We start from the raw sequence: 25,002 nt of genomic DNA, 5'->3' as shown, positions 1-25,002 counted from the left end.
CTCACTCTCTAGTATTGCAGAGGAAATCTCTATAGTGCAAGTGAATTCATTTTACTTCTAGTAAACAAAAATATTTCCCATGAAATAAAATTGAGACCATTGTCTTGATCCTAAAGATAGCTGCATAGAGGGAAACTATAGAGGGAAGATTGAAACACTGGAAGCAGTCTGGAAAACAGTCAAGGACTCTCTCTTTTCAAATTGCCACCTTTGACTTTGTTTTAGTAGTTTTTCAATTATCCCTACTCATTTTATGGCATCTCCAAAGCAATCAAAGAACACAACTATAACAACAGTGCTCAGGAGTCCTTCAGAGGCTACACTGAGTATTGTCAGCTGCAGGTTTTGTAGTAACAGACAGAAAACCTGGAAAGATAAAATATGGACTTGGACTGAAGACTTCTGACCCTGCTGCAAGAGAGCAGCAGACTATCTTAATAATTCAACGTAGGCTACAATATTGTGTGTGGTCCATGTTCCGCTTTCTTTGAAGAGGATCCCCATAGAGGGCCAGGGGCTTTTTCCACTGCAAGAGATAAGCAAGGCAGACAGCACAACTGGATTTCAAAATAACTGTTTTAATATTCGTCTTTGAAGAAGTTGTAAGTTTCTGTAAGCTTCAGCCCTACCAATTTCCCAGGAAACTCTACAATATTTAAAAGGCTATTATGGATACTGACAATCAGCTTCAAATATATTGGAAGGGGAAGGTAATGAAAAAATAATAGGTATATTGTTATAACTTTGCATACCATAAGACCCAGCATTATCAATAACGTGCTCTTTCAGAGGAAGGATAAATTGAAAATAGTGTTAAAACTGCCCATTTAGAAATTAATATTTGTCAAACAAATGCACACATAATGAGAAAATAGCATTGTCTGTAACAATATGTTAAATGTTAAATGAAACTTGCTGCCCTGCTGCTTAGCTTGAAATCATTCTGCCCAGTGGCAGCTGCACAGTTGTTTAGATGTAGGGAACTCTCCTAAAATTACCCAGGGAGGAAGGGAGAACAGTAATTTTTAGCTTTATAGCAAAGATGAGCTTGAAATAGTTCTTTCAGGGTAAGACTGCTATGAGACAAGACACTCCAGTTTTCACCCACATGCAGCCGGCTAGTCACGGTAAACTTCAGCAGGGATTGCTTATGGCCAGTTTAAAAAAAAAAAAAAAAAAAAAAAAAAAGGTGTCAAGGTGTCCTGTGAGATTTTGTGTTGAGAATATCATCTCGATGTAAAAAAATAAAAAATAGAGAGCTAACAGGAGCTAAAGGACTGCAAATGCCAACAAGCTACTTGTGAGGCCAGTAACCTGTTCTATCTTAGGTCCAAAGTCCAGAATTCACATTTTACCTTATAAGGGCCTTGCTGCTCTGCTAATGGATGAATGAGAACCATTATCTGACTTCTCTCAGGCCTACTCTTGTAATCCTTCCTGAAATGAAGGAATCTGTCTCAGCCTGGGCAGCTGTAGTGTTTAGTTGGTAACCCTTGCATTAAGCGAGCAGCTGAAGCGCAGTCTGGGGGAGTTCCTCAACAGATGGTCCTTATTTTAGGGTGAAGACCACCAATTTCACTTCTAGACTTATACCAAATACTTCTGAGCCTGAATCCTCTGCCATTTGGAGAACAATAGCCAAGTACTTGGATATAAACTATCCAGGTGTGCAGTAACTCATGGGAGTTTTCATTACAGCCTCTAGGGCAGGAGGCAGCTCAGGGAGAGGAGCAAATATAAATTCTTAAGCAATTACATTGGATAAGTGGACTGTTGTGGCCTCCTTGCAGAGGTGAAGGCTTAAACACAGGCACACATAATATTCTATTCAGAATGTACACAAATACTTAGATAAGGTTTTCCTGATGGACTATGTGCTAGAAAGTATCTTAACAAAATGAGACAAATTTTCAAGTGATTGAGACTAGATTAGAGAATCCAAGTGTTAAGACAAAAGGAATTTGTATTGCAAGGCTCTTTCATTTTGCTGCCCATGACAATAAGCTGGAAGATCCCATGCCATTACAAGGATACAGCTTAGTGGTTTATATCCAAGTACTTTGAAACTGCACCCTTTACCTGCAGTAAAATGGTGCAGGGGTACAGATGCGTAGTTGTTAAGCACTGACAGCATGCTCTTATAAACCTATTCACCAAAGACACTGCTGTGATTACCTCAACATGTACAGTTACCACTCCTGCTCTCAGCAAAATACACCCATACAGTTCATCCACAAGGTCCCAGTCTGAATTTCTATGGTCAGGCTTCCTCTCTCTTCTGTCCCCTCACATGGTCACATTCACTAGCTCTAGCACTCTTTCTCTCTTCCCAGATCACCTCATCTTCTGGAAAAAGGATTTAAAATAGCTCAAAGAATTGCTCTTCCCAAGCCTCTCAGCTTTCTCCAGGAGAGAGTCATTCAAGAGCAGTAAGAGGCAGCCACTTCTATTTATTTTGTCTCAAGGGAAAAATCAGCAGGAATAAGTGAAGGTCACATCTGTGTGAATGACTTGTCTGTAGCAGTTGCAGCAACTCAGAACAGAGCAAACCCCATTTCTAGAGGTGCTTTCCCTGTCAGACAGAGAAGAGCTGTACGGACTGCAGTGCTTGGCCATCTGCCTGCCTGGCACCCCAGCTCAGACAAGCATATTGTACAGAGCATTTACAGCTTACTCAAGCCCGAGGCTGCAGAGAGCAATTAGAATGTCTAATCTGGCTTCTCATCCCCCATGCAGTTTTATGTTTCTTGAACATACCCTGTACTAAACCACTAAACCCCAAAACTTTAGTTAAACTTAACCATTTTACTTCAACTTAGCTCTCACATGCTACAGGTAAAGGAAAAAAAAACACAAACAAACCCGTGTCCAAAACGTATGTGGCGACCTGCAGAGAGTTGCTTAGGCAACATGCCGTCAGTGATCCAACAGGTAAATCATCCAATTTGTAGCAGAACAGGGAAAAAATTCAAAACCACAGATAATCTAGGCTGTGGAAAAACTCCCTAAGTCTGACACTCGGTGTGACCCTGGAAGTGTGAACAAGACAAAGCAGGTAACCATAAGGTCCCACCGCCACCATCTCACTGCATTAGTGCTTACCAACACTCCAGGTAATCTCTAATGATCCAAACGAAGAAAGAAACTTCACTCAAGTGCATCCAGGGGAAATACATGAGGGGGAAGCAAAAGCCAGTAAATCTTTGCCTTTCCCCTGACCTAGGCAGGCAATTTGTGAAAGTCTGAATGATGAGATTTGATGATAGCTATCTTGCAAAGCTACAAGGATTGAAGGATGTTGAGAGTAGTGCAAACAGTCCTCTCCTGCCTGTCTCCTCAGAGGACCATGTAAGAATGGGTTTGTGACAGAAACACAACTTCAGAGACTCTCAGGCTACAGTGGGCAATTTGGGCTATGCAGATATTCGGCTCTCATCCATGCACAGAGGCTGTGAGATGCCTGCCACAACCTGAAATAAAGTCCATGTAGTCCATTTTAAAAATAGTAAAGCCTAGTGAATCAACTCCCTTCCTTTGGACAACAATCTAAGCATATAGTTAGTTTCACGGCTAGAGAAGTACATCTAATTTCAAGGTTGAATCTGTTTAGGTTCAACTTCTAGCCACTGGATCTTGTTACTTGTGTCAGCAAGGTTGAAAAGCTCCAGACATCTTTTCCCTGCATAAATATGTAGATACACTCATTGAGTTACCCTATCTTTGATTATTTTAACAGTGCCTAGACCAAGCCCTGATTTGTTATTACTATTATTATTATTAGTTCCTCTTCCACTTCTTTCTTATTCCTCTCTGTACTGAAAGTTGACTGGCTGAGGAGGAAGAGGAAATGTGAACAAAAATCAGCAAATTTAAAAAAATAATAATAATAATAATCTGCACAATAAATCCTTCTATTTTCAGACTGTTTAGATTATTTATACATTTTTATTACCTCTCTACTAGTCCGAGAGATTTTTCTGTTTTTTTTTTTCTCAATGAAACACTTATTGATTTCTGTTGTTTACTGATAAACCTATAACTGTTTGACCAAACTGAAATTAAGTTTTCCCTGATTAAGAAATCCATGCGACCTATTGGCATGATTTGCAAAGTGACTTGTGAACTCTCCAGGTCATGAGTTTTCAGGTGATTTGTAGCCCTACCCAGATAAATTTAGGAGGATTTTCAATAGCCAACCAGATGCAAATTTTATTATAAAGATTCAGGAATAGGCGTATTATCCATTCATTCTGTCCTCCTCTGTGACTAAAGAAAGATCTTGTCTTGTACTAGAAAGAGAATCATATTTCTCTTAGCTAAAAATCTCCAAGTGTGCTAGAAGACTACCTTATTTATTGAGTCTATTTACTACTGTTGATGGATTGTATACTAACACAATAAACAGTGTCTTGAGGGAGTGAAAAATATTTCTGCTTTCATTAGGGCTCTAACTTTTCTTTTTCTGGAAATATTTTCCTTCTAAGGTCCTCAAGGTGAAAGCAGACACCATTTCGTGCCTTGCTATAATAAAGTAAATATTTTCTTTTTCTAATCATATTGACCTTGTGATCTATTGCCACTGGAATTTATATTCCTGGGAAACTCTGAGAAGTTATAGTTTCCGTCTCCAGGAATACAGATATCATTCTCAGCTCTACCTGATTCGGAGCTAGTTTAAAATTAATGGAGAATTTTCTTGGTATCAGATGCCGTATCAAGAATGAAAAAGGTGAAATTAATAAAATGTCAAGAATAATTGATATTATATCCCAGAAATGTTATTAAACTGTCAAGGGTCTGATGAATTCACATACACAGACCTAAACCAGGCTGAACATTCCTTGTTTAAGTTAGATGCTAGCTTTATTTCTTGTGTGGGTGTAGAAGAAACTACTGGGAGAAGCTCTAAGATGTTCCTATGCTGTCCAGCAAGAGATCTCACACCAGTCATGGAGGGACAAGCTGAGTCAGGTGAGAAAACACGTCCACTGGGAGAATAGCTTATCAGCAAAAACGTTGCTCTCAAGAGGTTAGTATTACAAGAAGAAAATTAGCTAACTATGAAGTCATAAAGAACTGTGCTCCAGTACGTACCCGCAGAGTCTCAGGACCCTGGGGTCATCTGTTCAATCTTCCCACAAGCACTCTCCCGTTTCCCATGCCATTCTTACACCCCTTCCTGACAGTCTTTGTGCAGAAGGAGATGAAAGCAGATGAAATTTTAACTTCTTATTCACTGGGAAGTAGGTCTTGCACTGTGTCCTGCATAGGGCTTGGAGGAAAGCTAATGGGGCATTCAAAACATAAGGTGGTTTAAGTAACGTCATGTACTGGGTGATCAAGATTCATAAGGTCTCTGTGGATCTCTCCAGTGAATCGATCAGGGGCCTTAATGCATGACAGCCAGTTGTTAATACCATCTGTTATAATGGGTCATCAGTGTCAATGGGAATTTCCTGTACAGAAGCCTCTGAGATTGCTGCAACGCATTTCATTCATAGATAAGAGAAACAAAACAACAATGGGAAACTCACTACTTCAGACTTTTTCTAAACTCTTTGGATTATCCAAGATACATATTCAACAGAAGTCATAGTTGCAATTTGATCTGTACAGAAGTTGCAAAGAAGTCCATCAGGGATCCCTGACAGGAACAAGGAAGGGCAATATTGCTTTTACATCAGGCTTGTAGAAAACACAGTTGTTCCTGTTTCAAAGCCTAGCCTTATTTTTTCTGAAGCCTGGAACAGTTGGTGGCAGATAAATCCCTATTATTGCCTGTAGGCATTCCTCAAAATATATCAATTATCCTATCCAGTTGCATTTCAGATGAATTACTCTCTGGTTACCAAGACAACCAAATATGTACAACAAGAATGAACTTTTTTTTTTTTTTTTTTGACTCACGCATACCAGGGCTGCCAGAGCAACCTTAGCAAATGCATCACCTGAGAAATCCACATGCAGTCTCAAGGGGACACAGTTCTTATCAGCTGTGCGAAGTCTGCCTGCAGAGCCAGGGATATCACCTCCTGCCCCAGCCTGCAGGGTAGTGTTTGCAGTGCTAGAAAGGCCCAAGGGCTTTGGAGACCATTACGTTTCCCTAACAGCATGAGAAGACACAGAAAGCAAACAGTCATAGGAAAAGCAAACTATCCTCAAATGTCCACAGTTAAAAAGCAATGCTTGTACTGAGAAATCTCTCGTTTTAACTGTATTTCAGACACAATTCCTGCAAGGAGTAGAAGGTGGTTTATCCTGGTTGACATTTGCAGACAAGTTATGTTCATTATCAGCTCAACTGCATATATTGCTCACAACCCATCAGCAGTAATTTTCTTTGTATAGGCAAGACTTCAAAGCTAAGAGGAAAGACCAATCTATAAGCAGACTTAACACCAAAACACATTTAATGCTCTTCGTATCAGCTTGTGTGTAGACTAGTCCTACGTGATAGGGGAAAGAAATGAAGGAAATGATTTTAAAAGCTTCTTGAAATAATCTTTTATTACTAAAGCCTGGAAAAAAACTAACATTAAAATGGTGACCTGAATGGTGACCTGCAGGCAAAATGTTTATCATGAACATTACTTGTCTCTCTCTGCAGTAATGTTTCCTTTGTTGGATTTTAATGTTTATTCAGTAAGTAAGAAATTGAATAAATAATAAAACTCTTCTTGTGACAGTATGTTACAGCACAGCATGGAACCCAGCTCTCTAGACCCATAAAGGAAAAACACTATTCAGGATCTCAAGTTACAACGCAGTTGAATAGTTTGGTTTTTTTCTTGTTATTGTTTTGTTGTTGATATTGTTGTGTTGTTTTAAGTAAAAAATCCATAATGTCTGGTTATCCTACATAAGAGCTTTCTATTTCCTAAAACAGACAGTTTAGAAACAAAGACAACAAGCAATAAAGTCAACAAGGAATAAAGCCAACAGATGCATTTCTGCTGGATATAGGCAAAAGGCAGAGCTCTAACCTCTTGTTTGGGAGACAGTCTAGAAAGCCTTTCATTCCTTCCCAGCTCCAGTTTCAGGAACACAGTTCAGCAGTGGCAGGTGCCACAGCGACATCCCAGCCACACAGCCACCCATTTTCTCTTAGGCAAAAACAGAAGAAGAAACTGTATTAAAATATACATCCTAATGAAACACAAGTCACAACATACTTTTATTAACGCACCATAGATGCACTTAGTCCAGACTACACATTCAATACTAAAAATAGGTACTCTTGACAGTCACATGCTAGATGGGAGGTGAGGCTGGGAAAGCAGTCCTGTCCCTTTCCCATCCTCACGATCTTTGAGCCAAGTAGCAATGTGAGACCATGCTGTAAAACAGTGGTCCATCACACCCACTGCAAAACAAGAGAGCCCCAAAGAATTCATAGTCCAAGAACAGGAATAGAAAAGTAAAGGTTAGGGTGTAGATATGGGAGAGGCTAGAAGAGGGTCAAGGTCTGGGTTCAGAAAGATAAATGGCCTAATTCAAATGACTTGAGGAATAAAAGGGATGATCAGCTTCTCCTTACAACGAAGCACTAATGTACATGCAGTTGATATTGTTAGCAACTGAGAGTCTATTGGACTGCAAGCTATGAAAAGAGTAGCAGTAACTTTCATCTCAGGCCAGTGACTTCCTTACTCAACTGTAAAAACACCGGAAGAAAAAGAGTTTTCAACTTTACTAAAACTAATGCATTTCTGAAGAATATACTGCATTTGATAAAATAGCACACTTCTTTGAAAATATGCTGATACGTGGTCGTATAACAAACTACAGGAAGAATCTTCAACAGCAGCAGCTGAAGTCAGTGTCAGCCACAAGAATGAATATCTAGAGAAGCGTCATACTTCGCTGTCACTGTGAACTTAGCTGGGCACGAGGAGGTTTCTTATAAAGACGCCCACCAACAATTCTAAAAGGTGACCCCTGAATATGTACGTTATTCACGTCACTAACATTTACTAGCAATTGATTTGTTTGCAGTTCTTAAAGCCCCTCCAGTAAAGACAAAGATTGATCTTTGCTGCAGTCAGTTCTAGAATCTAAGCATCTGCCACAGGCTGTCACTTTGAGGCGCATTTCTTATTCATCTAAAGGAAAGTGTTAAGGATGCTCTTTGACTTGGAAACACAGACAGTTCAACTGGGAAAGCCAATTGGTCATGCTCTGCTCTGATCCTTTTGCTTCTGCTCTGATCTTTTTGCTGCAGTAGCAACAGCTCTGGTAATCACATGAACACCAGGTATAAATCACAGCCCCATTCCCAACCAGGAGTTTCTTAAGAGGGCACTTGATCCATATCTTTTCCTCCCTTTAGGATGATCAGCCCATTTCTACATGGGTCCCAAAAGCCACTCGCAAAACTTCCAGTGACAGGGACTGCACAGAACTTGACTTGACATAGTACTTGACTATCTTATAGCTAGAAAAATAGCTTTAGCATTTAGTGCAAGGACCCGTTGCTGTGCTCTAGCCAACCACTGCAGCAGACATGGCACATGCGTTGGTCTTTCCACTCTGTGCTTGCACCATGTTCACCCCACCTGAATGCTGTTGTTCATCTCCCTCCAAGCAGTTATTTTCTCGACGGCCTCAGCTCTTCCAGACTTTCCACGCAGGTCACGATTTCTAAACCTATGACAGTTCTTGCTGTCCCGTAGTCACTGCTGATCATTTCTCTCATCCACTATCAAATGTTTAGCACCAGCAGGGTCAGATTCTGCTTGCATGATCTTCTGGCATCATTTGCCCTTTATGTTACTTATCTGATTCCCTGTCTATAATTCTCCAGGGTTTGGAAATGACCAGTCTGAGCCTGGAGGCAACAGGGAGATCTTCTGATCATGTCTTTCCTCTTACACCTGATATACTCCACAGTTAAATAAGAATCACTTGGATTAAAAAGATTCTTGTCTACCATATTTATCTTAAGAGTCTCGGTCCACAACAGATCTCTTTGCAGGAAGCTAAACATTACAGTAGCATGAAGAGCTACCATCTTATTTGCATTTCGGCAACAGAAAAATCCCAGTGATAATCTGCTGTACTCATGCAATACTGCTCATGAATCTTAAGGCATTAAGCCCATACATTTAGCTTTCTGTATGTGTGTGCAAGGAATTTTTCTCAAGATAACAATGCAGGCTACTTAGGAGGGCACAATGCTTCTTTTTAGATTTCTCCCTTCCTAAGCAATTAGCATTTCTGTAACCACAAATTGCACAGAAATCAGCACATCTCATCTGTAGGGTAGAACAGTTATTTCCTCGCACTTAAAAGATTGAAGTGTATATAAAGCTACTGGGGAAGCATCTAATGCAGTTGTTTTATGTGTGAGAAAAGGAGGCAGCAGCACAGAGGGAACAGTGCAAATGTTGCATTTGCTTCCTGAAGCACGCACTAGACAAGCAAGCACAGCATGTTTCATTAGAAACAATGAAATCTCCTTTTCAGCTGGCTGGCATTTTGGCAAGGCTGCTGATAGATCAGAAACTCAGAGCACAATTTGTTTGCCATGCTGTAGCCTACTTTTGTTTAATCAGACAGCCACTGTTGAATGTGTTCCTGCTGTCAACAACAAACCTCCAGACCCACATTCACACGTCAGTGCGTGTGTGTTGTGTGCGCGTGTATGTGTCTACGTGAGCTCTTGCTCATTCTGTGATTAAAAATGTAAGCACCTACTATTTTCAGCCTGAAAGGCAGCCAAAACCTTTGTGTTCAAGTTGGCACAGGGAAGTCTCCCTGTGCCCATTCCATCGTATTAGCAGCTCTCCATAAAATGGCAAAGGAGGATGCGTAATTTTTAAACTTTCTGGAATCCGATGGTTTCACTTGGAGGTTTGAAGTAAAGGCAAAGTCTGCATTCATGCGTGATGTATTTATGCCACAATTGCAATCTATTTACAGGTTGGAATACAGGCAACTCATCTACTTAGCACTGAAAAGGCTCAAAGCTTTTAGTTAAGGGCCTGATCTAGCTCCTGGTGAATAAACTGAGTCAGACTTTTACCAAACATGCTTTCAGTAAGGTCCAAAGGTTTCACCACAGCTCTGGTAGGAGCATAAATGAGCCTACCACTGGACTTTTGGACATTCGCTTCCCACATTTCAGAAAATATTCTCAGTGCTAGGCTGAAAATTAATACTGAAAACTTGAAAAAGGTGGTTTGGAAACACTGACTCAGCGATCAGCTCAAATGCTTCCTCGTCCCTGTCATCTTCTGTGTACTGGAGTCCCTGGCTGGACTGTGCTCTGTGGCCGTCCTGCCAGCAGAGCTGCCCGTGCCTTCCATATGGGGACGACCGCACGCGGAACACCATGAGCTGCCGGCGGGGGAAGACGCTGACTTACACAGCAGGACGACAACACATAAGTTTGTGTGCCTCACAAGACAATTTAGAAATATTTCTGGTTTTCTGGACAAAAAAAAAAAAAAGTCTTAGGTCTCAGGTTTTTGAATCAATGCTTCAAAAATTGGTCTTTTGTTTTCATTCGAAAGAACATTTCACCAACTTTAATCAATCATGTAATTTCAAAGACAACCCATCTATCCAATAACCACTCTATAAAGACTACACAAAAATACATAAAGATGCCTTTTTTCCCTTTTTTGCCCATTCTTTAATCAACTCTATTATCTTGTAATACGGTGCCCCTATATATCGCTGTCAAGCCTGTGTAAAGTTTCAGGCCACACCTGTAGCTTAGAAAGACACGAGGAACTCTCTGGATGCAGAATTCAGTATCAGAACTACTGCAGCAAATGTGGCTTAATAAATGTTCATGCAGAAATATGCATATGTTCAAGTATGTTCTAAGCACTGCGTTCAGTAAATGCATATAGAAATACTCACTCTTAAAAGCCAACCCAAATATCACAATATAAATATAGCAACATCACAGCAGAAACGCATCCTGCATAACTAGGAATCAAGAAGACTTGAAGACAGTTTATAGACTCGTCCCTTGATGTTATTCTCAACATAAGCTTCTTCTACTCCACTAAAGCATTAAGAAAAGCATTAAAGTCATAAAAAGTATCAAAAGAAACTGAAAATAGTATGCTTAAGTGAGATGCTCACTGGCTTTGTTGCCAGAGGTTTTTCAGATTACAGTTCATACTTTTTGCAGATGCCTGTGCCTCACTTGTAGGAATTTGTGATATTTGAATTCCAGTTTCTGCATGTTCAACCACTCTTCCAGAGCTATATCCTGTTAATAAAATAAGTGCAGAGATCTGAGGTTATGCTGTGTGTGCATGTGTGTGTGCACACAACTGGGGCAGGGGACTGAGAGATGAGGGGAAAGGAGGCAGAAAAATAAAAACTTTTGTGGGGAGGGAGCAATAAATATATTAAATACTTCTGTTTCCTCTTAACTACTATAAATCATATGACTGCAAGCATAATACCCAGAGATGTGAAGGTCACTAATTACACAGACCCGTAACAAGCTAAAGAAACTTCTGCAGGAAGTGACTTCAGTTATTTAATTGGTCAGAGCAAACACAGCATCCCAATGAGTGATACCACTCAGTGCAGCTGTAAGCCTCACGTTTCACATGAACACTCTGAAACATGAAATAAAGGAATCAGGAACAAAAGCTATGAACTTCCAACAACTCGGAGCCAGTAAATTCCGGTAACTTACTGAGATTTTTTTCCACGCAGTCAAAGTATAATCCCTTATAATTTAGCCAAGTTCACTTTGGAGTAATAGATATTTTCCATCTCTCTAAATTGCCCTTGAACTTCAGCTGAGCAGCGTATTGTGCTTCACCTCCTGATGAGGACTGTTTAGAATTGCCATGTCCTGTTAAGCAGCTGGCCTGCTTCCCCTTGTAGCAAGCAAATTGTTCTCCTTCCAATACTAGGTATTTTTAGAAACAAGAGCTTTTGGATTAAAAAAGAAAAGTTGCATATCACAAGGCATCACTCGTTGCTCTTAAAGGTTTATTTTTTAACCCTTTTTGTGAATCTGACTCCTTTACCTTTTGGCACTTCTCCCTTTCACCTCCCACTTTGGTCACACTACATCGGTCTTAAAAAACACTCTGACTTTGCTTAAGGAGGGAGATGAGAAAATAGACAGAGGTGGATCTGTCAACTGCATTAAAGTCAGGGGTGTTTGGATGTGCTTTCGTCCAAGACTAAATCAGAGAATAGTGTTTTAAATCTGAAGGTTTCACGTGGTCCTAGCATTTAACTTTATTGGATACCAGACTCTCAATGTGATTTGCAGAGCACTTGAGGTTTGTGGACTACTACTAAAGAATTTGCACGAGAGCTAAGGAAAAAAAAACTTATTTTCTCTCAAATCAGGATGTATTACATACAGGTACACATTGCTACTACAAAACAGTGAGGCATCTATAAGCTGGAAAAAAACATCAATTGGACTGTGACTGCAGCTTACCCATGCAGGAATCATTGCCACGTGGCAGGACCAGATCTAAAAAAAGTGATTTTTCCCCAGTACCAGCACCTCCCTAAAGGTTCCCCTTCAGTGCTATGCTCTCTGACAGTTTTTCAGTTCTGCATTGGTTAACTCTGGGGCAAAAGCAGCCTTGGAGGAAGGGAGACTGAAATAAAGACAAAGCATTAACAGGAGAGAAATGAAGTCTGGTTACCCCCAGCTATTTCCACTGAATGGAAGCAAGGAATCATTAAGAGCTGCAATCTGAAGTGGGCTATGCATACGTTAAGATGAAATTCTGATGTGCATTTTGCATCCTGTATTTGAGTCCAGGAAAGGAGCCAGAGCTAGGCAATCTTAGCACTCTGTGGAGCATGTATTAAAATGATCCCAAAAGTAATTAGATAAATTGAATGAAATCTGACTTGACAAGCAGGGGTCATCCTATTCTATGAAGGCTCAAGATGGATACCAAGGGGCCAAACAACCAGCGATTGAAGGGCACAGCTAATTAAAGTGCCTGCTGTATTAATATTTATGTTAAAGTTTCCACTAGCTCTGGCCTTGACCTGGCAGTCAGGTGTGCAATGTGTGTCCTTCATTTTAATCATTTTCAACATTATTTTTCATATGTTTATGAAAGTACTTTAAACGGGATGTTATACATGCCTCTTTCATTCTCAGACTAGAATGGCTGAGCAATGTCTCCGGATGGAAAAAAGACAGGTAACAGGTTGAAAACCAGTCCTTCTGATTCAGTAAGCAGAAAAAATAAAGGTAGGAAACACTGTCATTTGTCAGTGCTTTCTACCCATAGCTGTCAAAAATGCTTTCCTATCTCTATGATACCTTGTCTTCAGGCTGGGTGTTAGGAAAAGGTTCTGCACCAAGAAGGTGGTTGGGCACCAGAACAGGCTCCCCAGGGCAGTGGTCACAGCACTGAGCCTGCCAGAGTGCAAGAAGCATTTGGACAATGCTCTCAGACATAGGGTCTGTTTTTGGGGTGGTCCTGTGTGCATCCAGGAGTTGGACTTGATGATCCTTGTGGATCCCTTCCAACTCAAGATATTCTAGAATTAATTTTATGGGTATGAAAACTGAGGAAGAGCTGTGAAGGCTCAGTGTGAGAAGCATTCACTGACTGTTTGAGAATAACCACAGTCTGGGATAGCTACAGACCTGTACTCCAGAGGTGTAGTGTAAATTCATTACGCAAATGTACGAGAGAGGGAGAGTAGCGGAGGAATTGTTATGTACCAAGAGACCAAAAAAATAAAAAAAAAGTCTCTCTTTTCTTGCTGAAATTTAAAAAAAAAAACATTCTGGGCTGAATTTAATTTTTCATTCAGTTCAAAATGGAGAATACTAGACACACTTGAAACAATGCAACAGAAATAGAGAGCAACCTTCACACTGAAAGGGAAATGAGAAGAGGCTGTGGAGAGGACACAATGCTACTTCTCATTCCTTAACCACCCAATGCATTCGATTTGACATTGGTGGACACCAATGTCACCCATGGCCACCCAGCTTCTCGCTCCCCAAGCCCTGCAGACACCTGGACATCGCTTTCCAGTCGCTCTCCAGCCCACACAGCCAGCCCCACACTGACGGAGCTTGTCGCCCTCTCCTCATACAGGCAGACGTGTTTGGGTGGCTGCATATTCAAGCGCCCTGGAGAAGCAGCAGCCTGCAGGGCCAGGGCTGCCCCTTACCAAGGCTGTGAGAATAACTCTGCCAGCCACGAAACCCTCCAGCATTTCCTGCCCGAAAGCAGGCATGGTTCCTGCCTGTGAGGGCCACACTGCAGCAGCACCACAAGGGTGGTGCCAGTGCACAGCATCCTCCCATCATCTATGAACAGAACCAGAGATTTACTTGCTGGGCCAGAACTGGAGCCTGCAGCTTCCCTTCCCTACCTGAAGGCTGAAACCACCACACCACTGCAAGTGAAAACTCATTTCTCTTGCCTCTTCCCCCCCTCCAGAAAGATTTAATTAAATCACAATTAAAATTTGCAATTTTAATATGTAATGACCAAGACATTATTTTCACAGAATAAATTTCTAGGGAAAAAAAAAAAGTTAATAAAAGTCACCTCCATCTTTTCTTTAGGGAGATGGGAAAGGACTACAGAATTTCACAAAGTGCTTCAACTTCTGCAATTCTCCTGCTGTCAGCAAGGCCACAGACACCTTGGGCTGGACAATTATGCTTTGAGATATCCACAGCTAGCAGGAACATTGGTTCAAATATTCTGTCAACATTAAGGCAGACCTAGGAATTGTATCCCAGTGCTCTTTACCTTGATTTACTTCTAATGTTGAGGTCTTGCAGCACAAAAAGCTAATCAAGGAGGAGGATGACATTTCCAAGATTAATCTGAGAACCATGATGGAATCCAACCTTCCATCTGAAATTGTGTGTATGGAGGGATGGATAAAGATTTGTCAAGACGTGTGATTTCACTGCCAAATTTCTATAATCCTTTTAACTACTTTATTGTACTTCTATTTTAGGTAACAGGAACGTATCTGGTGTTTCCCGTGCAGTCTGTGGTATGAGGTACAACCACTGGCTTTCTGGCACCTTGCCTCTGTGTAGGAGAGCCATAAAGCTTGGGTAGCCACGCCAGGGTGCACCGCTGTTGGTACCTGCTGCAATTCACTTGTTACAGCTGCAGTTGCAGCAATTTAGCAAGTAGAACACCCATTTTACTGCCTGTTTTATTACCAAGACAGATAAAATTTGTACAAGTAGTGCTCAGGGAACCAGCATATAACAGTGCATCTGAATTAAAAACTAACGCATTATCTAGCTGAACTCATTACCATTTACAGAAACCGCAAAACAGATTTGTTCCCCTCATCCGTTGCAATGCTCCCTGCACAACAGCTATTTGTTCTGAGCCTCTTTTAGCAACTTACCAGCAGAAAACAAACCGACAAAGTGGCAGTGCTGGCTGGAAGAACAGCTCGTGGCAAGCAGCACTAGTGCCCTACAGAACGTACAGAAATACTGTTTGTTTATGATATGCCTTCCAATAGCTAGCTCAGCAGATTTGATGCCTCAAGGCTCTAAAGTGCTTCCCAAGCTTTGTAAACAGCACAGGAAAATGGATTTTCAGTCTGAAACCCAAAATGGGACTTTGGCGTCCCTAATTCCCATCTTCGGGTGCCCCTTGTTTTCTACATGTCTCAGTTTTCACCTCAGTTTTCAACTAAGCTTTATTTTCTGAAGGGAAGTTCCTACCTCGGGAACTCGTGACAGTTTTGAGCCCCTCAAGCACATTTCCCCCGGGATGACAGACATAACATCTGTGTCGACTTCTCGCCCCTAGTCACAAGGTGTCCTGCAAGGCACAGTCCTTCTGCAGAACCACAGGTACCATAGGACTGCAGCAGGTACTGCTGCAGTACAAGGATAGCATCACTTACACATATGCTACCTCCAGAAGCAGCACTTGCAATGCAAACTCTAGAAATCTTCCCCAGATCTCCTCCCAGCTGACAACTGAGCATAAGCAGTGTCTCCAGCCAAAAAGGTGGCTCAGGATTTGGGAGGGATAGAAATCAAGGAAGGGAGCTAAAGAAGGTTCAGCAGAGACTACAGAGGTGTTCAGGTCAGTTCATAAACAGTGGAGGAGGATCTGAGAGATGATTAACAGACTGCACATAAGTGGGTACTGAATAATAAATATTCTGCGTAACTATTCCTGCTTCTTCATGCGCCTCTCGGCTGAAATGCAGACCGAGCTCTGGCTTTCCAGAAACTCCTGGGGTGTTTTCATTCACATTAGGATTCCAAACTGCTGCATATAACACAGAGGTAAGGAACCGATTGTGCTTCTTACTGAACATTCAAGCCCCTTAAAAACAGAGCAAGAATCCCTGTACAACATAGTAAGTTGTGCAAATTTTAGACAAATTATTTGTCAATAGGAATTCCTCATAGTAACTCTTCTGTTACCGCTATATCCTCACACAAATATTTATCACCTCTGTTTTAGCAGAAGAAATATATCATTCTAATAAGCTCATTAATGAGAGAGGTCTCTCTTTAGTCAGGATCCAATGTGTAAAGCATGTCATTGCGCTGTTGGCACCTGAGGAAAATGGCATCTCAGCCATTTCAGCACGTTTCTAAGCTTCCAGAAAAAGTCCTCCAGTATTGCAGTCCTTGGGCAGCAACTGCCAGTTCCCACTGACTGTGGAGACGGACCTGCAGTCTGTGCCTACACACAGGGGTGCCAGCACTGGGATGCAGCAACCACATCTCAGAAGCAAAGTCCGCAGAGTTCATTTTCAAACTTTTTCCCCAACCCAAGCCTTGCTCCAGCTCATTAGAAATAGAAGGGAAAAAAAAGAAAGAAATCCTAGCAAACTCCAGAACAGATGCGCACACATTCCATAGGCAGTGAAATTCCTTCTATCCCCTTTTTTGTCTGAGCTTTCCCCTCTGCATGGGTGCAGAGGTGCTTATAAGCTACATTCTTACCACCTCCTCCTCTGGACTGCTCTTCAGCTCTTTGGGTGAGTGAAACCCCACATAGAATATTAAGAGCAAAGCATTACACATAAAATCAAGCATAGTAGTTTGATTTTAGATAAGAACTAATGCATTATGACAAAGATTCCCTTCAAGTGCAAGCACAACACACAAAGTACTTCTCTTCCAGGAGAAAAAGCAGAGCTGAAAAACAACCAACCACTCCCTTTGCTATAAAGAAGTAGACATATTTTGCTAAATACATATATATATATATTATATATATATAATTTCTCCCAATCTCTAATTTTATTTCCTTCTCCTGTATTAAAATATCTGGTCCTCACTGACTGATGAGCTTCAGATGCTTCAGTCTTCCAGTTCCTAAATGCTTTTCTGCTTTCTTTCTGAGTTTCTGCAGACAGGCACAGAAGGGATGCATTTGATTCCTTCAGGACCTCAGCATGTACTCAGGACTTCAGAAAATGCAAAACACATGCTGCATATTATCATCGAGCCACAGGCCTAATGCCACCACTTGAGCACAATGCATTTCCTTGTGAAAAGCGGAAAAAGAAACGTAGAGCACATTAAACCAAGCAGTTTATTCCTGGTGGGAAACAAGCCTTTGTACGTGCTGAGCCAGAAGATAGGTCTCTAACTTCACCCACTTAGAGGTTTCCTTGTCTTGTTTTCATTTGTTTTAGGCATTCTAAAATGACAGGCTGAAAACTTAAAGACCAATACTGAGACTTTATAATGTGATATTAATCCTGTAAGTGCCTACAGATACCCAAAAGAATCAATCCCTCACCTCATGCTCCACACCTGGTGAGTATTAATAATGCATTCCATAGACCCTTTTTTTTTTTTTTTTTAAGAAACACATCTCTTGACTATATGAAGAAGAGAAAGGATTTAAGTCTGTTGTTGAAAAGAATAGGATTCTTAAAAGGTTAAAGAATCCGATCATCTGCTCAATTACTTAAAGCTAAATAGTTCTGGCTATCAAACAACTTAATTAAAATTTACCCAGAAGAAAGTCAGTAGGTTGTGTATCAACGAAAAAACACATCACTAAGGAATGTGCATCTTGCGGAAATTGGGAACAGAATATGCGTAGGCCGATCATATTAAGGTATTAAGTGTTTGGTTTAGATACTGCCTGTAAAGGCGCACAACACAGCATTGCGGGTTCAGAGACCGGCATACCTCGGGGGAAGGTGGGGCTGGAACAGATGGTGGGATCTGCCTCTATACACAAGGAAGTCAGAGTTTTGTCCAAAAGCTACATTAGAACATCAAATTCAGTCCTAATTTCATCATACAGATACAAATCTGCACTTCCACATACTTTGTCCTTGTTGTCGTTCCCAATCCATGGCAAAGGCCATTTGTTTGAATGACAATAGTGGCAATGAGAGGCAACTAGAGCCACAGACATTTCTGCAGGTCTGCTGGTCATCCAGTCGTAGGAGAGAAGAGGAAATGTAGTGTTTTCAACATTTTACACTTTGAAACTTAAATTTACTCTTTTTCAAATATTTGTCAAGAGTTCTAGCACATCACTGTGATGTTTCTTTGCTACTCAAACACAATAAAAACGTCTGAGTTTTGAGTGGCTGAAAGCAAACAGTAAACAACCAGTACATGAAAGCAATGCTCAATCTTAAGTGATAAAGTGTTGTTGTTGAGTAGATTAGATGAGAATTCAAGTTTATTTCTTTCCCCTGCAAAGTGCAAGAAGGTAACATCAAACCCCTTCTAAGTTACTAGTTAGTTCAATATTAATCACTTACTGAGCATTTTTTTCTCTCCAGACACTAATTTCTTTAAAACAGGCTATCTGATTCACCCACAAAATTAATAAGGCCTTGGATTGTGTCACGAGTGCCAGATTCACATATCTCTAGGAACAAGTCAAATACTCTTTGTATACTCTGCCCGTGTGACTCAAGCAGGTCTCAGGGATTCGTGTTTCCATTCACACGTCCATTCTGAAGCTAGCATAATTTTTTGTAGGGGTTAACTCAATGCTATTAACACTATTAACAGAACATTTAGGATTTCCAGTGAAATCCCAAATTATGCAATGCTGTAGCAGGTAAAATTTTTAACAAGTGAACATTTAGCATTTGTGAACCTGCTACACAAGTAATACACTGGAAGGAGGAAATTGAACTTCCACCCTCACACGTACGTGGCCTTCCAGCTAAGGCCATGCTCAGATTTAGGGGATGGGCCAACTGAAGGGGACTCCTCTTCCCCCTCCTCAGAGTACTTGTGCCCTGTGTGGCTGACATGCCTTCAGTATCACCGTGCAGTGATTTACAGCCATATTGCAGGAGCAACAAGTCAGTCAAACCTGCAATGCAGCTCAACAAAATTGCTTGAAGGTGAATAAACTGGTGCGTTCATGTCAAAAAGAGAACAAAATCTCATCATAGGCAAAACAACAATGCTCACACAGAAACAGAGATGAATGTAAATGTGCACTGAAGATCCTCCACTATCCACAGCATTCAGTACCACAAATGTTATTACATTGAAAGCAGACATTTTTTCCACTTTTCTGTCACACAAGAACATCTCTCAATGTTCTTTAAATCTTTAAATTTAAAAAATAAAAATAAATAAAAAATAAAAATAAATAAAAAATCCTCTTTAAATCAGTAGTTCATAATATTTATTCCAAAAGCTAAGAGGCCTTTCTGAAGTTCATTGAAAACACTGGTAAAACTTACATCAACTTCTTCTGAGCAAAAGCAATCTCTTGGGTAAAGATGTTAGATTTTTCCTCCCTCCCTCCCTTTCTCCTATAGAGAAATAGGATGCCCTGCACGCACTTGCTACCCTTAGCAGAAAAACAGCATGCACCTACCATGACTACAATATAAGAATATATCGATTTTTCAGACATACAAATGGAAAGTTTCCCAAAACATTTCAATTCTTATTCTCAATCCAAGGAAAATTTCAGGAATGCTGAGATTCCATTCAATCTTTTATTAGTAAATTAAAAAGTAAGGATTACTTTGAGAAATGAAAATCTGATTTAAAATGTTATTCTAAAACGCTATTCCCATTTGTTACGCTTAAGGAGTACAAGTTGACATTTGTCTCTGCTGCAGTAGTCTCTAGTAACTCTGGCTGCTCCCACCACCTACAACAGCCTGAAAAACCAGAGCCAGACACTTCACAGAGGTGCCCAGCAACTGGCCTGGGACAAAGGTCACAAGCTGCATCGAGAGAAGCATCAGTTGGGTACAAGGGAAAAAAAGGCAATGGGAATAGCAGCACATTGGGAAAGGCTGCGGGATCTCTGTAGAGAGGTTCATGCCTGATCTGGGGCAGCGTGTGGGACTTAAACGACCTCCACAGGTTGTCTCCAACCTGAAATATTCTGCAGCTCAAATACGGCCCATTTTAACAACTGCAACGCTGTGAACTGTATTTTATTTTCCAAATCATTCTGGGCAGCTTTTGCTTTATATTAGCTAAAGCGCCTTATCACTTCTGTACAGCAAGTGTCTCCTGGTGGCTGAAATGAAGAAGGCTGATGTTTTCTCAAAATGGATTATGTAAACTATAAAGCTGAAATGACATGAAACAATTGCCAGTATTTTCATGAAATTTCAAACAAAGGTTTTCTGACAACATTTAGATAGATTTCCAATTTCAAAGGAAAATTCTGAAATTAGTTTCATGTAACGATAAATTCCAAAAAGTCAATGCTTTCCAAATTTAAACACCTCTAAGCTTAATTCCCATAACGTAACTAAAGACTGACAAAGCATCTAAAGGACTATTGAGGTGTAATATATGTATAAGAAATCAACATGTTCTGAAGATAACTTTCAAATTATTAGAATGCTTTCATTATGATTGTCATAAAAAAGTAGAGAAATTAAAAAAAAAAAAAGCACTTCAGTGAATTTTTTTTCTATTTACTGTCTAAATATACTCCTAGAATTAAGCGTTAAAAGTTCCCCCTTTTCTCTAAGGCTCTTCCAGATGCACTCCTCCGCACTCTTAGGAAACACCCAGTTAGTATTCGCCGTGTGCCAGTGCTCAGAGCAGCAGGGACTGGACTGAGGACTCGCTGCCTCTTCATGGCCAGAGACAGGCAGATACCCAGCTGGGGCGAGCCAGCTCTCTACCACCAAATTCCTTGGGTGTCCCATCCAACTGTCCCGGTGTGTCTCACTCTGTTGTGTCACTGCCACAGGTAAACAGCCCTTTCTGTCACCAGGACTTGCCCTCCCATTTATAGCTTCGTCACCGAGATTTGGTTTTGTTTCCATAAAAATGTTTCAGAATGATTTTAAAACAATATTTCTTGCAGGCGGCAGCCCTGAAATTCTTTCTGGTATGCACAGAAGGTTGAGAGCTTTGGCAGCAGCCTTCCTCACCTGCTCATTCTACCAAAACATCTATATTAGGTGATATCAATGCAAAAAGATACCACAGGAAAAATACACGCACGCTATTTAGGACCTCTTATGGTTCATAAAGAAGAGGTCTGAATATAAGCAAGGATTTTGTCAGAGATTTGGTTTCTTTCTAGCACATCCCCAGGCCCATGATCATGAGAACAGCATTATGTGTTATCATTTCACCCAGCATATTTCTGAGCAGCAAAGGACACACATTTCCTGGCTTCCGAAGTAGCCGACAACTCACTACGTGAACTCAACAGGCTGTGCATTTGTCAGGGACATGATGTTGTAGCATTTTTTTCCCAGGAAGAATAATTTTAAAAGCAGTCCTTACTACATGATTTCCATCAGTGTAGAAATGGAAAAGATATCCTCAGGGTAGCTGGAATCTATCTCCTTATGACAGGTCAGGGGAGTGTAAGTTGGCCGCAGCTTGGTCTTAACGATTGTTTGCAGGGAGTACTCAGTCTGCAGAAGAGGCTACATACTCTAGAGGCTGCTTTTAAATAAGTGATTGTAGTTGAATACAGATACATGAAATAAATAAATAAAGAAGTAAATAAATAAAATTAAAAAATCTAGTGCCTTTTTTTCATTTTAGGGAGGCAAGGAGGAGGAGTAGGTCACTGTTCAGAAGTGTCCTGAAATAATTGCTTCTTCTTTTCTTTTTTTGTACCAAAGCCCTGTTCTTGCATTTTAATACAAGGGCAGCATCTGCTATGTAACTAAATATTGTGGGACTATTTGGACTTTCATCTCCAGAATCAAAGGTAACGAGTTTTTTCACTACAAATCTATTAATTAAATTAAGGCTCATTAAAGACTTGATACAAAAAAAAAAAAAAAAGGCTTTACACTCAAAATTCCCAAGACACTTGCTTACTAGGCCTTTACAGAGACTTTCAGACTGAATCAGTCTGCAACTTCCCAGTGAAACAGGATTTCATTGGAAAATGCTGAGCGACTGCAACAGCAACAAAAGTCTTGCTGAAACCCTGATGGAGCCTCAAGGGGTTTCTGCCAGGGCTGCAGCCCAGCATCCTGCCAGGCTGCTCTGGTGCTCAGCACCACTCAGAGCCCAGAGACCTGGGTCATTTTACACTCTTGCTCCAGCTGCACCAGGGGGTTAGGAATCCCTGACAGCCCCAGGTGAGTCCAGCTCTTGATGCACCCTCCTCCTAATCGTGCTTTTAGTCTTATGTAGCCAAATTTGTGGACTAAAAGGTGATACAAAAGGTTTCTGAAAAGAATATTAAAGGTAGCTTGTAAACAGTGCTTGTTGTTCAAGGAAATCCGCAAGTGGGAGAAGCACCACACAGGATCATCCAGAAGCAGAGGGCTATATTTCTGATTTATGGTGAATATCTCCAGATGATTTATGTTAGAAGAGGATCTGTGTGAGAAGACAAAAAGATAACTGCTCTGATCCATTCTTGTTTATGACAGCACAGGAAACATGTCCAGGAGAATACCTTGGGCTGTATCTCATCTGCTGGGGCAATAAATGAATGCATCTTTTTGAAGTTAAATTCTGTGTGGATTTAGATCATGAAACCACACTGAAGTCGGCAGGCAACATCAGTCCCTGATAAAAGACCACAGATTTTTCCACTGATTGCATCAGTATGTGCAAGTTTTGCCTACACCTGCAATAGCCCCTGTATGTGCTTTTTGAAGCTCCCATAGTACTGACCTCCTGAGTCAGCTCCACAGAGCCCAGCTCAGCACAGAATGCAGTACCAAGAATAGAAGTCAAGAGAGAAACAAACAAATAATAAATAAATAAATAAACTGTAATTATATTTAGATCTTGCAAAGATCTTCCATAATTGCTTGAAGTTTAGTCTTAAATGTCAGATCTGCTATAGCAGCATGATTGCTTCATTCTCCCTTCCTCAACTCTTTAGGACTTTCTTTGGGTCATGGGGAGCAACCTTTCTGAAGCTGCCTTGCAAGCACCTGCTGTGCTGCATTCAGCCAACAACCTCACCCTTGAGAAAAAACAAAAATAAAAAAAAATAAAAATAAAAATAAAGGGGGGAAGAGAGGGAAAGAGCTATGAATGATAAAGCTACACATAACTGTAACTAGTGTTTGCAGCTGCCTTTACAAAGCTAGGAGATATTACAATTCTGAGGGTGGATACAAGAAATAATGTGGAATGTGTCCTGTTTTATAGCTAATACAGAGCTTTAACTATAAGAAAGGAGAGAGACTTAGTATACTTACTCATAATTATAGGAGCTGGCAAAATGCCATCTTACATTCTATAAAGAAGTTATTAATTTTTAAAAGAACATGCAGCCAACATAACTCCTCAGAAAGAAAGGAGACGTCTTTTTGAAACAGAATGCCAAGTTAGCACACTGGTCCCCAAAAAATTCCCCCCACCCTGTTACAAGCAGCTTCATTCCAAGGTGAACGTGCCATCTTCTTGTATGAGAACACAAAGAAAGAACACAGCAAGGCAAAGCAAAATAAGAGCACACATTACTTCTAGTCCATGAGAACAAATGTTAAAAGGCCAGGATTGTGCCAAAAATCCTTCTTGCTGTCACGTAAAGACTTATTGAACAAAGGCTGTTGTTTGTCTCCACTGAACTTTTTTTCCTATTCCTTGCACTTGGCATGTCAAAGGTTGTTGGAAAAAAAAAGATAATCACGCTCAAAGCTTTGGTTTCTTCCTGCTTCCTTTTTATCTTTAAGATGTTGAAAACTCAGGTATTATCTTCGCATACACCACTATTCATCTTTAATTTAATAAATGATCTCTTCAATGTATTAATGGTTAGCAGTGCATATAAATTAGCATTTATAAAAATCAATTACATTGTCTCATAAGACAGAGGAGAAACCAAGACCTTCATCACTGGATCATTTGTATTTATCTGTTAATTATAAACCTTAATTGTCTCCTCTTATCAGATTAATTTGCATAAATTGCATAAGTTTAACGTTTAACAGGTTTTAATAGCAGAATACAATTATTCTTTAAAGATTCTTTCTTGAAATATTCATTATTAATTATAACATTAAAATTAGAAGTTCTGATAATTGACCTTGGCTTCTCCTTGGCTCATCATCATCTGTCCATTGAGGTCATTTATCTCATGATTATGCATGCTTTGTGGCTTCTTATTACTGATGTGCTTAGTTTTAATTGTACTTTATAGCCTGTCAGATTTCTCTGAATTTTGACTTCAAGCAGAACATTATGTGGAGTTCCACAAAAGTGGACTTTTCATAGTGTATTCATCCTCTTAGCATACCTACATGCGACGGCATAGTGGATGGCAGGACTATTTTTAGACCTGGAGTGAGTGTCTGGACTGTTATGTAGAAATATTTCTATGCTGGTGAGGACATCCCCACCCCCACCCCACCCTTAATCAGGTGGTTTAGGAAGTAGGAGACACACGTATGCTCCCAGGTAGCCTTCAGAAAAAAAAAAAAAAAAAAAAAGAAAAGAAAAAAAAGAAAAAAAAAAAAGAAAAGAAAAGAACAAAAAGAAATAGACAACTATTATGTCTGACAGGTCCTCTTGTTCCTTTTGTTCTTCTTAACTGACCAGAAGCCTCTAACTGCACTTTCCACTACCTTTTTCTTCAGAGATTATGGTTTACAGAGTCCGGGAGGTAACAAAAA

The 25,002-nt window shown here is 40.4% G+C and overlaps 1 long non-coding RNA gene across 4 annotated transcripts in view; it reads right to left on the bottom strand.

The window, feature by feature from the left end:
- Positions 1 to 25,002, bottom strand: part of LOC310901076 — a 120,066-nt gene that overhangs the window by 50,028 nt on the left and 45,036 nt on the right. Inside the window, exon 5 of one of the 4 annotated variants that reach the window (XR_014585568.1) lies at positions 6,984 to 7,103. The exons of the other annotated variants lie outside the window; for them this stretch is intronic. This is a non-coding gene — a long non-coding RNA (uncharacterized lncRNA). The remainder of the gene's footprint in view (positions 1 to 6,983; positions 7,104 to 25,002) is intronic. 4 annotated transcript variants of the gene reach the window in all.

This window comes from Anser anser (genome assembly GCF_964211835.1).
Source record: "Anser anser genome assembly, chromosome: 5".
Taxonomy (NCBI): domain Eukaryota; kingdom Metazoa; phylum Chordata; class Aves; order Anseriformes; family Anatidae; genus Anser; species Anser anser.
This window is presented reverse-complemented; position numbering and strand designations above follow the sequence as displayed.